Genomic DNA, 16298 nt, shown 5'->3' on the forward strand with positions numbered 1-16298 from the left:
GTAGTTTTATGAGTACTACAATAGTAAAAGAATGGGACCAAAAGGACAAATTTTGCTTCATCCCTTAGATATTATCATGAGTATTATCTTTTGGTTATTTCATATATTTTTGGATATTTTGGATATAAACAAACATTTCCTATAAATGTTACTATAAGTGACTTATTTATAAGTATACTGAGAAGAAATGAATCATTTAATGTACATACACGTGAAATAGACGGCATATATTGTTGTTACTTTAATTGGTTATTTTAATTATTGATTTTTATAAATTCGAACTGCGATATTTATTCCTAAAATATCTACTTATCTTATAGAAGATTTTATACTGAAAGTTTTTTAATATAAAAAAAGATATAATTATTAGACTACGGATTTTTATGCATTTATTATTTATGATATTCAAAGCACAATGCTTTCTACAATATTTAGTACGTAAAACAATTTCCCACCTCGATTTCATTTTTAATTATGTTCATAAAAATATAAATGTGCATAAGCATCCGCAGTCCTATAATCATTCCCACTTAAGTAAAAAAAAACGTTTGTGATTATAGATTGTTATTTGTTACTTGACCATAGAGAGTTAAACATGGAAAAAATTGTATGACTTTGCCCAAATGGCACCAACCAAAAACAAACATCTGTTTGATAAAAATTTATTTTGTATTTCTGTTTCTATTACTATATGTATTTGTAAATAGCGTTGTACTAGAGTCGTTAAAAAAAATAAGTCGGATACAAATATCTAAACCAACCTTTTTTACTATTTCTACGGTTTAATCTTATCCTCCTGTTATAATATTTACTGCTAGAAAAAAATTACTCGGTCTATAAGCATAAAGAAGAATAAGTATTGTAGAAATTGACCACTGTTAGCGTTGCAATCTCATTCTAGACTGAGTCGATACTGTCGTATGACACACCAAAATGACAAGAGAATCTCGTCTGTGCCCAGATGACGAACAAACTAGAATTTTTGATATATTTATTCTGTCATTTGTTTATAATACAATACGCCACGTATGTACATATATACTTGATTAGCAAAGCTTTCATATTCTAAGCTTGCGATGTTTATTATTTCTAATATGTTATTTCATTTCTAAAACATTATCACTATCAATATCTTTAAAAACACGTTTCCTTTTGCATGTTTTTTTTCAGATACGAAGTAATTTTTTCAATAATCAAAAATAAAACGCATGTTACTTTACCGACCATTGGTTAAGAACACGTACGTCCCAAGTACCCAGCAAAGGACCCCCTCCGGTCCCCATTGGATCTTTTACCAGACCCCAAAAGGTTGCGCGTCAGGTGGTCTTTTTCCCTCTTGTTTTCTCCCCCACCATTCAGCGAGAAACATCGTATCGTACTACCTGCAAGACGATTGGTCAGTTCAGAGACAGGTCAAACGGCAACACATCGGTTAGTTAGTGTTTCTGTCACATTCATCTCTACGTTTGGAAGCGTAGTCGAAGTTGTCGTTGAGATCGCGTTTCGAATTTATCCGAGGTTTGTACCGAGCCACGTGAACGAAACAAGCGCGCGGTTTCGTGTCTTTGAAAGCGTGTGCGAGTGGCGAGGGACGACCGATCGAGGGAACGGTGAATTCCTGCGTGCTTTTAGCCGCGAGCTTTTCAAACAGTGGAAATTATGCGCCGCGGTGACGCGAGTGTACCGGAGTGTTTTGACACGAGCGTGGTGCGGTGATTTCTGTGAAACATCGCGTTCGATGAATGAAGAAGACGCTGTTACGCACGGGAAATAACGCGGGAAGAACGAACGTCGAGGTGAGTGCCACTGTTTTTCTACAACGATCCCGCGAATTTGAGGTTAGGTTAGGGCTGTACGTGACTGTCCCTCATAGATATTACCTTACGGTGGGCTGGAGTGTGCTGCGTATTCGCCCACGAACAATACGCTCCTTTGAAGGGTTCAGGCATCCGAATCCACCCGAGTCGGGGCCTCAAAAATGGTTCTTTTCACTTCTAAACGATGCGTGCCGGCGCATGTCTCTCTTCCTCCCTGGCCCCCCTTTCTAGAATGTGAACCTCTCCGGGATCCTGCTGTGTTTCTACTATAGTTCTCTGCAACAGGTAGTGATGGGCCAATATTTCCGCGCGCGCTCTCCCTCGCAGGTTTGCTTCGTTTCTGTTATCGCGAGACTTCGCGTCACGTTTCTTTCTCCTGATAAATATGTATGAAATTTTTCAAGTACTTCAATCGAATACTTTATCGATCTTTTCGTCGTGTCGATATTCTACGTCTGTAAGATGCTTTGGATGTTGGACGTTCGATCATTCAAAATGTTCTGTGATACATATATATATATACACATATATATCGTCTAATAGAAACTTCTTTTCTTGTTCGTTATTTTTGTCCTTGCTTTTCTAGTTCATTTATCTTTTTCGCATGTAGATCGAATAAAGTTTGTCGGTCTTTAAACTGAAATCAGATTCATATAGAACTATTCAGTCCATTATTTTATCATGTAACTCTGCACGTAGGAGAAACTTTATGTTATTATTCGTTCATTTCTAACGTACATACACCAAACAAGTTTTCGTCTACATATACCAGATGTAGATTCATATCAGATTCACGTCAGATTCACATGGATCTATTTATTCAAATATTTCGTAATACATCTTTTCGTTTCATACAAATTTCATATCTGCATTCATTATTTCATATCTTCTATAAATCAAATGTCCTAGTTCGTATATCTTGTGACATATTTTTCTGCCCAGTGAGAATGTCATATTATACAGGAATATATACATGTGTAATATGTATATAATATTTCATATTTCATTTGGTCGATAGTTTTAATATCCCTGTTCATATAGTTGTATTAAAATCACGTTAATATCAGATTTATATAGCGCCATATTTAATTTTCCATCTAGGGAAGAAATATTTTTAGAAGTTTCGTAATAAGTTCGTTTCTCATGATTTGTATTTTTCTTTCGGAACAGTTCGGTTGGAACGTTTGCATCGCGTATCCCCAGCGTTTTAAATTATTTCGTGCCTGTCGTTGATGCATATTTGTGCTAGACTTTCGAATAATTTAGACTCGTAGGAAATGTCTAGTGACATCCGTCTGAAACGTGCTCCGTAAATATTAAAAGGGGTACCGTTGCATTCATACGTGCTCGATTTTCGGTGTGCAATTTGACCCGCATTACACGTTATGCGCTTTTACGTAACGTGGGTAGATTTTGTAATCGAATGCCTATCACGTCGATATTCCACACTTTGAAAAGAATCCGTTTGGGAATAACACGTGTACGTTCGATCGTGAATAACACGTGTAAATTCATTTACGTTCGAATTGATTTTACAACGATATTTCCACTGTATTTTATTGATAGTTTACTATCATCTCTTAATGTAACGATATTGTAGTGAAAGTGTAGCGATTATTGCACTTATCATTTTTGGAGCATCCTGTACTTCCTTCTCCAAGCGATATCACGGAAATGTACATGAATGAAATAAGATAAGATACACTTGCATCTCTAAAAACCATAGATTAAATTTGTAGAGTGAGAAGAATAAAAATTTCTTTTATGACGATATGAACCTATTATTACTCTGAAGAATTTGTTATAGAAAAATTTTAATTCAACTGTAACTTTTATCGTTGTATCTCTTGAGAGGTTATCGTTAATTTTAAATTATAATTAAAATTTCTTCGCGTTATTACACAATATGAAAATTTTCGTTACTTTTTGTATATACTTATTTGCTCTTCTTTATTGTAGAAATAAATTTTATATTATTACACGTACAGCTCTAACTAGCAAAAATAAGCATTGGTAAATTTAGACATCGTATAAATCGCCTAAATATTCAATGCTAATTTTTCTCCCCTATTTGAAATGCAAGAAAATTCCATTCGGAGTTTTACAAGACCTAAATCTTAACGAAAGTGGGTAACTCACGTGCTCGAGCAAGAATATGATCTTTTATTGCGTGTTGCGCGTTTACACTGTGCTGCAGTTATGAATAATTTATAAAATCATTGCAAGTTTATATTCGAGAATTTACATCCTTGAGTTATATGAAAAACAGAAGAAAGCTCTTGTTGGCTCTGTATTTTCACTTTTACTCGTCCTTAAGTATTCTTCAAAGTTTCGTTTGCTACTTAATTTTCAGTCCATACGTTCCCTAAAGTTCTTGTTTTACATTTATGTCGGGAGAAAGGGTATTTATGCTGATTACATGGAAATACAGCTTGCATGTACTTTGGTTTTCGTTCGTCAGTAAAGAGTCGAGTATAAACTCGACAGGATTTCCTAAAGTTATGTGAAAATGTAATAAAATGCTGAGAACTATTTTTTTATTGTATAGAACGAGTCGCGTAGAGCCATTTGGTTATACAGTGGCGTGTATAAATTTCTGCTCAGTTAGACTTTCCATTATATATTTTAAAAACGATACATAACAGATTTTTATCAACGTGGTATAACTCATGAACACGCCTTACTTTACTTGCAAAATTAGAAAACCAGGATATTCAAAAGTTTCCTGTGTCATTTTATTTTATAGATGTCTATACATTACTTACGTGATAATGTAACAGTTTTAGTATGACTCGGGTCGTAAATCATTATTAATATTTTGTAGTTATGCGTTTTGCAATGATAAAGTCAGAAAGCTTTTTATTTCATCCTTATTTATGATTTGAAAAATGCTATGATGCTTGAATGCTCCAGCTTATTTATGTAATGTTTCAACTTCATATATATTTAACTGAATTTAAATCCGGCGATTCTATTGACTAAATTGAAGCTCTGTTTGAAGATAACCATTGTCAAACTAAAACTATGTACTTTAAAGTATGTTTCATCTGAAATGCGTAGTTTCTGGTTGTTTTTAAAGATAGAGGAAGAAAATTATTTTTCATTTTTCACTTGTATTTAGTTAAAGGAAATAGACGATATAAGAGATAATATGATAGAGCAGTATTTTAGAATGTTTGTACAAAATCATGTATATGTTTATATTTATTATCTTAAATTTATTATTTCACTTGTATCGTATTAACTTATAATTTGTAGGGGATCGCAGCGACTCTTTATATTTATATCTGTCTCCATCGTGTCTCAATTAAACATAAGCTAAATTCTAGAAATTAATCACAAGTCTTTCAGATATCTTTTGGAATACATAGCAAAAAATCTGTCTGGCTGGAAACTTCTGCACGTCACTTACAAACAGTTGCGCGCATTTGGGTCGCGTATAAATGATTAAAAAAAAAAGAAACTGTCGCAAATTTAGAAAAAAATAGATTGCAGTGGACTTGTGGAATGTTTTTTTCGAAACGTGGTTGGTCAATGCATCGAACCATAAACACGACCAATGATATGAAGAAGAATGCAATCACGCTTCTGTGAAATATCGCAAGAAAAGCAAGCAGGAATTTCATGACTATAGATCTTATATACTATATAGACTCATTGCAGAATGTAAGTGTTAGTGATCGCAGAAACACGAGCAACAGGTTGCCAGTCGAACTTTCAAAGGATCCAGTTTTGATGTAATTAACCATAGGAGATTGTACTATGCGCGTATAGATCCATTCTGTTTCGTTAGGATCTTCCGCAAATTTTACGAGACGATCGTTGATCGTTTGGTTTCATTACGATGTTCCGCAAATTTTACGAGACGATCGTTGATTGTTCGGTTTCATTACGGTCTTCCGCAAATTTTACGAGACGATCATTGTCCCGTTTCGATCGATTTTCAATTGCATGGAAGCGAGGCCTTGAATTACGTGAATGATAGTGTGTTCGTCGCTTGAAATTATTCGGATGTGGAAGATTAGTTTAATCGAGTTGATCATTAGTTAATGGTTGATCATTTTATGGTTTGAAAAGTAGTTCTGTACCATTATTCCTGGTGACCTTAACGGGTATTATGAAGAAGAGAATTATATATAAGTTAGGAAAAAGTTACTCATGCTATTTATTGTTAATAAGAAACGTCAGATTTGTAGTAATTATATAGTATTATTTTGCCAGTGATACAAATTAGTGGAAAATTAATGATTAGAAGTAGCAGTTGCTACGTTCTTGTGAAATTTGCCGGCTGTTAATTTCAATTTTGTTAAAAAACTTTGCCTTATTTGCAAACTTGTACGTGTTTTATTATTTATTATATACATTTGCTCTTTATACATGCATCTTTGCTGTTTGTATTAATATCGGAGACTTTTTTATCGATTTAGAAGAATTTTTATTTAATAATAGATATTTAGAAATTAAGGAAAAGTTAAGAATGCAACGATGACGAATATGTGATTTTAAAGATACATCAACGTAGAATTTAAGGACTTGTTATTTAAAAAATTTCGGTTTTCTGTGCATTCACCACTTATACATTTCACTGTTCGCAATATTACGAGTTTTATGATTTATAGGAGAGGAAACCATGTTAAATCTAAGAGAATACGGCTATATCAATGAAAAATTCAACACAGTACTCGAAGCTAAGCTGGACATTATGATTCACTCGTACATACATTTATTCAGGTTTGATGAAAGAAAGATATTCATTTTGCTTGACAATGGCACCAATGCTCGTGACTTTTACCGGATGTACAAATAGATGATTGACCGTGTCTGGCGTAACACGAACAGTTCCACAGCAGAAATTTCTTTCAAATCTGTTTCAAATCTGCTACAGAATGAACAATTTCGATATGCTGTTTCGTTTCGCAGTTACGCGCTGCGATTCTATACGTTCCGGATATTCATAGAGCATACTTTAATTTACCTACTGATTGTGCAATGCTAGAAATACTTAAATATTTAAGTGTACCTGAATATACTATAAATGCTTAATTTTAACATTTTGCTTTGATAGATGTCAGATTATATTTCAAGTATCTAACATTTTGTTTGATAGCGATACACATATGTGACGCTTTAACATCAATTTAGTTTTATTTTATTAGCTTAGTTTTTATTTTAAATAAGTAGATATATACATACGTAAATAATGTGCTTGGTTAAGAAAGAAGGAACAAACCTGAGACGATTTTTATTTACAATAAGAACATTTTATTATTAGATATAGTGTAAAAACAGGTAAATATAGCGTAGTATAAATATTGTATAGGTAAAAATATAGTAATATAGTGTAAAGATAAAACAGATAAAACTAATCTGTGATGAACGGGTTGTTCCAATTCACTGTAACAAACATGATAATGCTATGATAGACACTATACATAATCATTCTCACATTTTGCATAAAAATTATCAATATTAATCCTTGTAAAAGTGCCTGTATATGTTTAGTGATAGATTATTACACAATAAATGCCGCTTTCTTATTTTCTTATTTCAAACATTTTAAAATCGTAAAACATTCCACAATTGTCTTAGTTCGCGCGTTATTTAAAATAACAAATACACCAGATTTTTAAAAATCTAGTATAAATAAATTTACGTAATTGTAAAGATAAGGATTTACGAGGTCTAAAATTAAGGAATTGCCATAATTCGTTGAAATATAGGGCACAATTATAATCTTTACAACGATCACACGTTTCTCCCGTTATCGTTGCATTTCATATATTATTTATTATATTTGTTTAACGAGTTCGAACAGATTATAACTAAATATACATGAACTTTCGAATTTATAGTCAGACAAACGCAGTACTAACGGTATATGATCACAAATATTGTCACAAATCTCATACTCACTGTTTCCTTGATGGAGGAATTCAGGCGTAAAAGAGTTCAGTCGTTCAGTTTTCAAACAGTCTTATAAGATCACCAAATTCCTACTTTTTTGTTCATCGTGTTATAACGAAATATACAATATTTTCTCTCGAATGATTTAAGTGGAGCATAAAATCTTATACATATACATTATCTACTTAAGTTCTGGCAAGAACGGGTAGTAAATTATGGATATTATTGATTATTTTGTACAAAAAGGAATATCCAACTGCCAGTCTTTTTACATACAACGAAGTAACCATTATTGATTTATATGATCATAAAATGATATCGATTGAGAATTTAATTTCTATATTGCGAGTCTTAAGAATTTGTCACGCTTTCTCTAAAACTTGCTTACATATGATACCTGAGTAGATAAGTGTGTTTTTTTCTATCAGCAGAATTCTATAGTACAGTGTAACAGAGTAGAATCTCGATTTATTAGAAGGTTAGAATTAAAACGGAACGATCGATTTATTTTAATGTATTATGGGTAATTAGACTTGTTTTAAGCTACGAATTCAAATATTAATATTAATAGTAAGCAGTAGCATAATCAACAAAAAACATATTTTTTCAAAAATTGTAAATTTTTGTGAAATTTAAATCCTTCCTTAATGTATTGTAGTATAGTGGATCCTCGATTATTACGAAACGATTGATTATTGGGGAATTATTACTGTCGACATATTATCGATCGATAATCGAATTAACAGAAAATTTCTTTCATAAAAGAAAATTGAGCGTCGAAAATAGAAACTCGGGGAAATTATTGTTTACATTTTCGCTGAAAAGTTTTTCTTCCTGTTTAATATTAACATTTACAAGATAGTTCCAGACAAATATAATCCTTTTCCTTCTTCCAATTCATTATTTACAATCATATCAACATCTATATTTAGCAGTTTAGTTGGAGGATTACAATACTTTGAAGAGATTGCTTTTCTAGAGATGCTTTTTTGAAAGTTTTAGCGATTATAACGTTTGATTGAATCTCTTAAAGTTATCCTTACCGAAAAGAAAGCAATATAAGAACGAAGACGTAAAAATATAAAAATTCGTACATTCAAACTGCATTTTCTACGAGTAGTTCAGATGATAAAGCTTCTGTAATGTATTGGGCTGACAACTATTGCGGATTTTGTAATTACCACCTGATGACAAAATCCGTAATCACTTAGTTGCCAATCCAATATCATTCACGCGTTAGATCCAATTACAAAAGAGAAGAAAAATATGCTCGGGACGAAGCAACGACAAAAAGAAAGTGAGAAGGTTTTCTCTGCCAGCGATCTAGTTAATTAGTATGTCGTGTTTCATGGATCATTTGCATAATTTCCGCAATGACTATGAATGAGACGCGGGATATCTTTTCGAGTGCTCTGTCAACCTTGAAACGTCGATTATTAATATCGCACTTGTTTCCTTCATTTTCATTCCGAAACTGTCAAATCGTGAAAGTTACTTCAGCGAGTTATACGCGGTTGAAAACGAAGGAAAGAAAGTTGCAGTTGTTACGACGCGTGCTTTAAAACCGTGTGTACGTACATACGTACGCATTTTCGTACGCAACTTGAGTAACGACGATATTAAAATTCGCGTATCGAAAGAGAAATCCATTCGGCGCGGTGAACGCTCTTTTGTTGCATAGGAATGGAATGCCTGTTATGTTTCGGTTTAAAGCGAACATTATGTTGAGAAGTACACTCGAGAATTGAAGTGTGCAATTAGGAAGAGAAACTAATGCACTGAAACAGTTTCTATCAGTTGCGTCTAACGTCTACTGTGGTCTCCGTCGAATTTTTACGTTTACTTACTCAGTCAAGTAGGAATGAATTTAGTCTTATAATTGGGCAATGAGAATTGTTTTAATGGAAGAAGAGAAAGTGACTGGGGAAAAAGGAACACATAGTAATAAAGAGTAAGATTGAAAGGTGAAGTTTATCTCTTCAAGCGGACGCAATTAATGTAGATATTTTCTCTTTAGATTGAAGTATCGTTACGTGTTTTAAATTGCAGTTGTGAAAAATTTCAAAAATTGCGACTCTGATCGTAAAAAATGCCAAATATAAAATGTAAAATATTGAGAATATTGAGATACAAAGTGTAATATATAAATATAATTCTATGATTGTACGAGCTTTTGGTTGAAAGATGGGTCAGTTAACGCATTACATAAGAAAGAAATTCTACCTAGCTGTATAAAATAATAATTATGCAGGAAAATGATTATTTTCGTGACACGAAGTTATTTCATCTCGCGCTAACCGAACAACTGACAATTTGCGTAACAAATTATCCTTTGTAACCAACACATACATTATTAAAACGATCAATATTCATTCTTTCGTCAGGTGTAAAGTGCTGTTAGAATTTACAATACATGTACCAATTATATCGTTATATGCTTCCTGCTGTGACTCGAGTAATTACTCGAAGACGTGAGACAAATAGAAAAACGATTGATCGGGATCAAAGCATGCGGGAAGCGATCGCGAGAAATCGTCGTTGCTCGTAACGAGGCCATTGCCGGTGTATTTTCTCAGTTATCTAGGAAACGGTTTCGTCCGTTCATGGCAAGTTTTTTTCATCTTTCCGTTGCTGCGGTGTGCGCTACATAACAAACTCGACGAGACAACTAAGTTGAGCGCGATCGTTTTACAGAAATCGTTTTCCAGGCTACGGATGGCTCCAGCTATTTTCCGTATGCGAACGGTAAGCCTGAAATTAAACGTGTTATACCGTAAATATAAATTGCTATGAAAAAGTCGAATAAGCAAGTAGATACATAAATCAGTCGAATAATTGATAATTCTTTATTCGGAATCGATTTCACAAATGACCAACCGGAAAATCATTGTGAAATTAAACTTTGCAAATAGAACAAAAATGTATAAGTAGAGTGCAGCTTTATTTCCACGGTGAAGCATAATGGATTTATCATTTATGATTGGTCCAGGTCGTATTTCTTACTTCTCAACGTACATGTTCCGGTAAGAAATAGTTTGAGGCTACAGACACGCATTTCCTGCACCTGTCCTATATGTAACACGTTGACCATGGACATGGATAGGTACGTAAAGTGATGTACACACGTGCATGCATTGCTGGCCGTCTTGCATAATTGCGAAGCAATACAGTGCGATTTTTCGCACTTGGTCATTTTGCCTTATATCGCACTATGGATTACATTTCGTTTTCTTCCTTCTCGTTGGTTTTTTCTACTAGCGCCAGTGAAACGTTATTGGTGTATCGCGCATGATTTTCAATGTAAATTGATACTTAGGGAAACGTATGAGCTTTATCGTGTCATTATGCCATGATAGCGTGCATGTTGGAAATGCACGTTGTCTGTTAATGTCCAGGTTTTGTTTTTACCTTTCAAATATACCTACCGTACAAGTATATACTAAACTTTGAATCACTTTTCGGTCTTGAAATATTTTATTGGCTAACGTTTGAAACGTTCTATTAGAGAGGCAAAGAAATATCGTATCGTACATGTATTTTCAAAATGACACGGCTTGAACAAGATTTTCGGGAGAAGCGAAAAGTTGTTTGGAATCTTAAAGGAATTATTTATTTAAACGCGTAAGATTAGCGAAAAAGTAGATTCTAAAGGACAATGGCCAGATATTATTCTTGTAACTTTTCATTTTTATATTTGAAATTCTTCTTCAACGATCTTGACGTTCTAATTTTAATTCTTCTGGCAATTCTTTGAATTATTTTGTATCGTGACACTTTCAAAATACGCGTGTAAAGTAGCATGAGAAATGCGTGCTTTACCTTGCTGCATTCTTTGGTTCATTTTCGATCGAATCGATACTATCGTTAGGAAATTTCTTAAACTTGAGGAAAATATCAATATTCAAGTATGATTTCGAGTTGTATGCTAATGATTTTTTTTCAATACTAAAATCCTTTCTCTAATTGAAATTAAAGCGAGAGTGGAAAAAAATTTCAGGGAACCATAATTGAAACAAAAATTATAAAGTTCGCGAACGATAACATTCTTCGCGAAGGAATATACTTCAATTGATTCTTGTAAGAATGTAGAGAAAACTAGGGATGGATATCGTATTTCAGAATTAACAATTACTTTTTCTCTGGTTATTAGACGTTTAAGGAATTTCTTTGTTGCAACAGGGAAAAGTAAATATCTGTCATTGTTAAAAAAGTAGTATTGTTTCAATGCTCGCATAAATTGTCTGCTCTTTTTGTAATTGGGTTAGTATAACGTGTGACGACCAGGCAACTGTTGCAACTGTAGATACTAAAATACTTGAAAAATAAAAATAAATCGTATTTAGGACGTAAAATGAAAAAATATGTATAAGTAGTATAAATTTGGAATTTTATCAAAAATTCTGCTTATCTCAATATATTTAAATCAATACTTTTTTTTTGTTTGAGTATTCTAAAACTCGTGTGATTCGTCTTCATTGCAGTATCTCTATGTTTCTTATTTATCTTTCCATTATATTTTTTTCTCTTTTTTTTTTGTAGTTCTTTCCTTCATATGACAGATGGAAATCAATAGCCCAATTTACGTGAAAAAACAATCCGCACTTGTTATTGTTGCCACACTTGCTGCAGTACTATAAGAACGTAAAATATTGATAAAGGTACCATAGGTGTATCATAGAGAAATTGAAAGAGAGAGAAAGAATTATGTTTATTCAAGTGAACATAATTCGAATTTTGTCACCTAACAGTAATAACAAATAGTAATAAATTGCCACTCATATATCAAACAACTATAAATTTATAAAAAGTATACATTTGGTATAAACCATTTGTTTGTCATTTAAAAACTCAATTGTACAAAACACAACGTTTAGCTCATGTGACATCACGAATTATTATAATATTTGATTGTTTATGTAAAATTGCATTTTCCGATTATTTCATTGAAAATATTTATTTAGTTATAGTTCAGTTTCGTCTTTACTCAACTCACTTTTAACTTAACAATATATTAAAAGTGATGTTTCCAAGTGCATTTCCATAAAGGTAAAAAAGTTACATCGATATGCTGCACACGTTCACGGACGTTACCTCTTTTAGCCACACTCGTCGCTGTTTGCATTCGAATGTAAATTAGTTTGACTAATGCCTCGATGGAACGTCTTGAAACCTTTATCAAAGTCATTCGTGATTTATCGGTCATTCCTTATTTATCTCGTAAAAAGAGGAACAATCATTCTTGACAAATATGTATCGAGATACAGAATTATTACATCTACTGCAAATTTAAAAATGTACAATCGCTGTTTACTATAATAAAATAAACCTTCGATATCGTGATTCAATTAGGTTCATTGTTTAAAGACACGATAATTAGTTTCGAATTTAGTATCTATATAATCGATCCTGTATACAGAGAGTAGTTGCAGCAATGAAGTGTAATTTCAGAAATAGAAAATAAATAGTATACCTTTTTTTATATCTTTTTACAGCCATAATGTAGAACAGAAACAAAAATTAATTTTTTATTTAAAACAAAAGTGTCAAATCAATATTCCATCTCTTTTGGCGATAAATATGTTTTCTAATTACGTTTACGCGCGGTTATTTAAACGCAACGAATGATATTCTTGCATCTAATTATTCTCAACGTTCAGCTGGTTCTACACATCCGAGAAAACATTGTCGAATGTAATTTTACATTCTCATGCGAGTGCATGCAAGTGCGATCACGAACACCTATTCGTTAAAATTCAGGACTTAATTATTTCTTTAAAGGCATCGAATTGCCGATCGTAATCCGACAGAACGAAGTGAGCGATTAAATTGTTCTGGCGTAAAAACAAGGGTTCCATGAATCTCGTAACCCCGTCTTTCAAATTAAAATACGGCAATTTGTAAGCGTGTAATTATCGGTGTTATCGTTGTTTGATTTTAATTGACTTCTAAAGATGATCTGTAAAAATAAAAGTAGCTGTTTAGGCGACCTTCGCGCGGTGAGCCTTTTCTCCGTGGAATAATAATGAGCGAATTTCCTTAATGCATTTGCGTTCACGTCTAGCGCGTCGAGCTATCCGTGCTCTAATTTGCATTAACCGTTGCCTCGGATGCCCGTTAGTAAATCATTAATTTCAATGTCGACTGTGAAACGGTTTCGCCGGAAAATGGAACGTTGCGTTCAACGATGCGAATTTTACGTGGGCTCGTTAATTTGCGCGAAATGAACGCATGGATTAAACGATGTGATCGAGGTATGTAATTGGATCTTGTAATCATTCGTGTTTTTTTCCTTTTTTTTTCTCTTCTCCTTTTTTCAAACATCACGTTTGTTATTTATTACAGCAAGCTGGACGTTTTATCGACATTAGGTACAATGTTCATTATATGTACTATGTATCATGTTCAGGTATACATTACGTAAGATGTATTATATTTGACGATGCGGAATCCTCATTATGGATTTTAATATTAATAAATCTTGTTATTAGGCAGTAAATTCAACTGAAATTTTTAAGCTTTGTAGCGCTGCATTTAAGGATTATCGATAGGATTTGCTGCTGGAGAAGCGTATTTAAAATCACACGATCGTGTTTTATATTATCGTGATTGATTGATTACAATTTTGTGCATCAAAGGGATGATAATTATGCGGTAAGCTACGTAAATGCACGTAATTTATATCTGACCATAATTGAGACTTCAAGTTGCTTACTAGACACTTATAGTTTCAAAGTCACTCCATGGAGATGATGACGTAATATTGAGCTCATTCCGCTAGAAATTTACATTCGATTTCGGGTCGCAGGAATTTATATGAGTCATACATTTCTGAAACAAAATCGCAAGTGATGTATCAATTAAATAGAATAAATTGTTTTTATTGTTTATTTAATTCTTAATGCGTAAATGGCAATACATTCGAGTTGCAAAACGCAGAAACACTATTTAATTATTCATATTTTTGTAGATAATATCAAAACAATATAAATTTTGCTACGATCACCGCATCATATATTTTCTATTTTTATTTTATTATTTATTTTAAAGCTTTTTTACTTTTAAATGGACATAGATTGGACAAAATTAAAGTCTTTTCTTAGAAAACTGGAAAGCTTGTTACAACTTGCTTTCAGTTTCACGCAAATTCCACACTCCTGACAGAGTTAACGAACGAAGATCACAGGAGAGAAACATGATAAGTATATCTACATGAATAATCTAATTTTAATTTTACTTTATGTTACAAGGATGATTTTAATATCACGTAAATGAAAATGCAAGTGTAATGATTAAAAAAACAATAACATTATTTTCATGCTATGACAAACAATTCTTTTAGAATTTTAAAAAGCACATAAAATACATGTTCGTTAAAATGCATATTGCAGAGCAAAGAAGAAAGATAACTTTTGTGAGATAAGATAGACAACGCATCGAATATTAAAATTCCTCTATGAAAAATAGGAAGTTTCTTATAATGTACTCTTTTTGTGTGGTTCAAACGCGAATAATTTACAAGATATCACAAAATCATTATGATACGCGATAACGATATTTATATTTACATAAAATTTAAACTAACATAGAACAATATAACGGAACCACAATAGCCATACCACGACCCATAAAAAATATTTCGTAAACGAGCAGAACAATATCATCACTCAGGTCATACAATAATATGCACTGGCATACAGCAGTATGACATTAACCGGTCAACAATATCTTAATGCACGGAAGCACGATAGCTTATCGAGCGAAAGAACTGCAACGAGGCGAACGAACAAGATACAAACGGAAACTTTTCATACATCGCGTTTCGTCGTTGAGATTCGTTTTCTCTGGCGACCGTGAGCTCGCGCATAGTCCATAAATTGCAAATTTCTCTGTACTTTCACATCAACTGCCTAGTTTCGCCTATACGAGACCGCAATTTCAGGGTCAAAGGACATCACTGTGACCTTGATTCTTGAGGCCATCTCGGTCACGAGAGTTTGTTTATAATGGAAAGTATATTAATAGAATTGATATAGTAATCGTGTGACCGCTTTACGGAATCAACTCTTGGTATCTGAATGCGAGAACGACCGATTTGTGATTAATTGTTACGTACACTTTCTAATTAAGAGTAATTATATTAAGAATTTAATGAAAAGCTAAACTTGTTGTGATTCGTTCAATTTTTATACTTCAATTTTGTTCTTTATTTTAACAAACGTGGAAGACTTTTGATATTTTAGAGAATTCTTCAGCATAGAAACGAGAACTTATATTCTATACGTATATCAATATCAAAATTCTTTCATATCGTTAATTTATTAATTTTTTTAAGTAGAGTCTTTAGCGCGATTGATAGGATGCATTTCTTTATGAAATCGTTTGGGAAATTGTTTCATGAAATATCAAACTTTAAAGGATTATAAGATGTACACTGTGCCCTATTGTTCGAACGTATCAGAAGACTTGCTTACTTTTGAATTGCAATTAAATTGGATAAATCCTGTATACGAAGGATTAATAAAACAGAGAGTTTCTTTTCAACGATTTTGTTTCTCCTCGTGATCCTTTCTTGCCTCT

The 16298-nt window shown here is 32.8% G+C and overlaps 1 protein-coding gene across 2 annotated transcripts in view; it reads left to right on the plus strand.

Annotated features, from left to right (window-relative positions):
* Positions 1-1404: 1404 nt before the first annotated feature.
* LOC100740788 overlaps positions 1405-16298 on the plus strand; it is a 145660-nt gene continuing 130766 nt past the window's right edge. For both annotated transcript variants that reach the window (XM_012390011.3, XM_033322847.1), the window contains exon 1: positions 1405-1796. The gene's annotated coding sequence lies outside the window, so the exon portion shown is untranslated. The remainder of the gene's footprint in view (positions 1797-16298) is intronic.

The sequence above is a fragment of the Bombus impatiens genome, unplaced genomic scaffold (genome assembly GCF_000188095.3).
Source record: "Bombus impatiens unplaced genomic scaffold, BIMP_2.2 scf_0673, whole genome shotgun sequence".
NCBI lineage: Eukaryota > Metazoa > Arthropoda > Insecta > Hymenoptera > Apidae > Bombus > Bombus impatiens.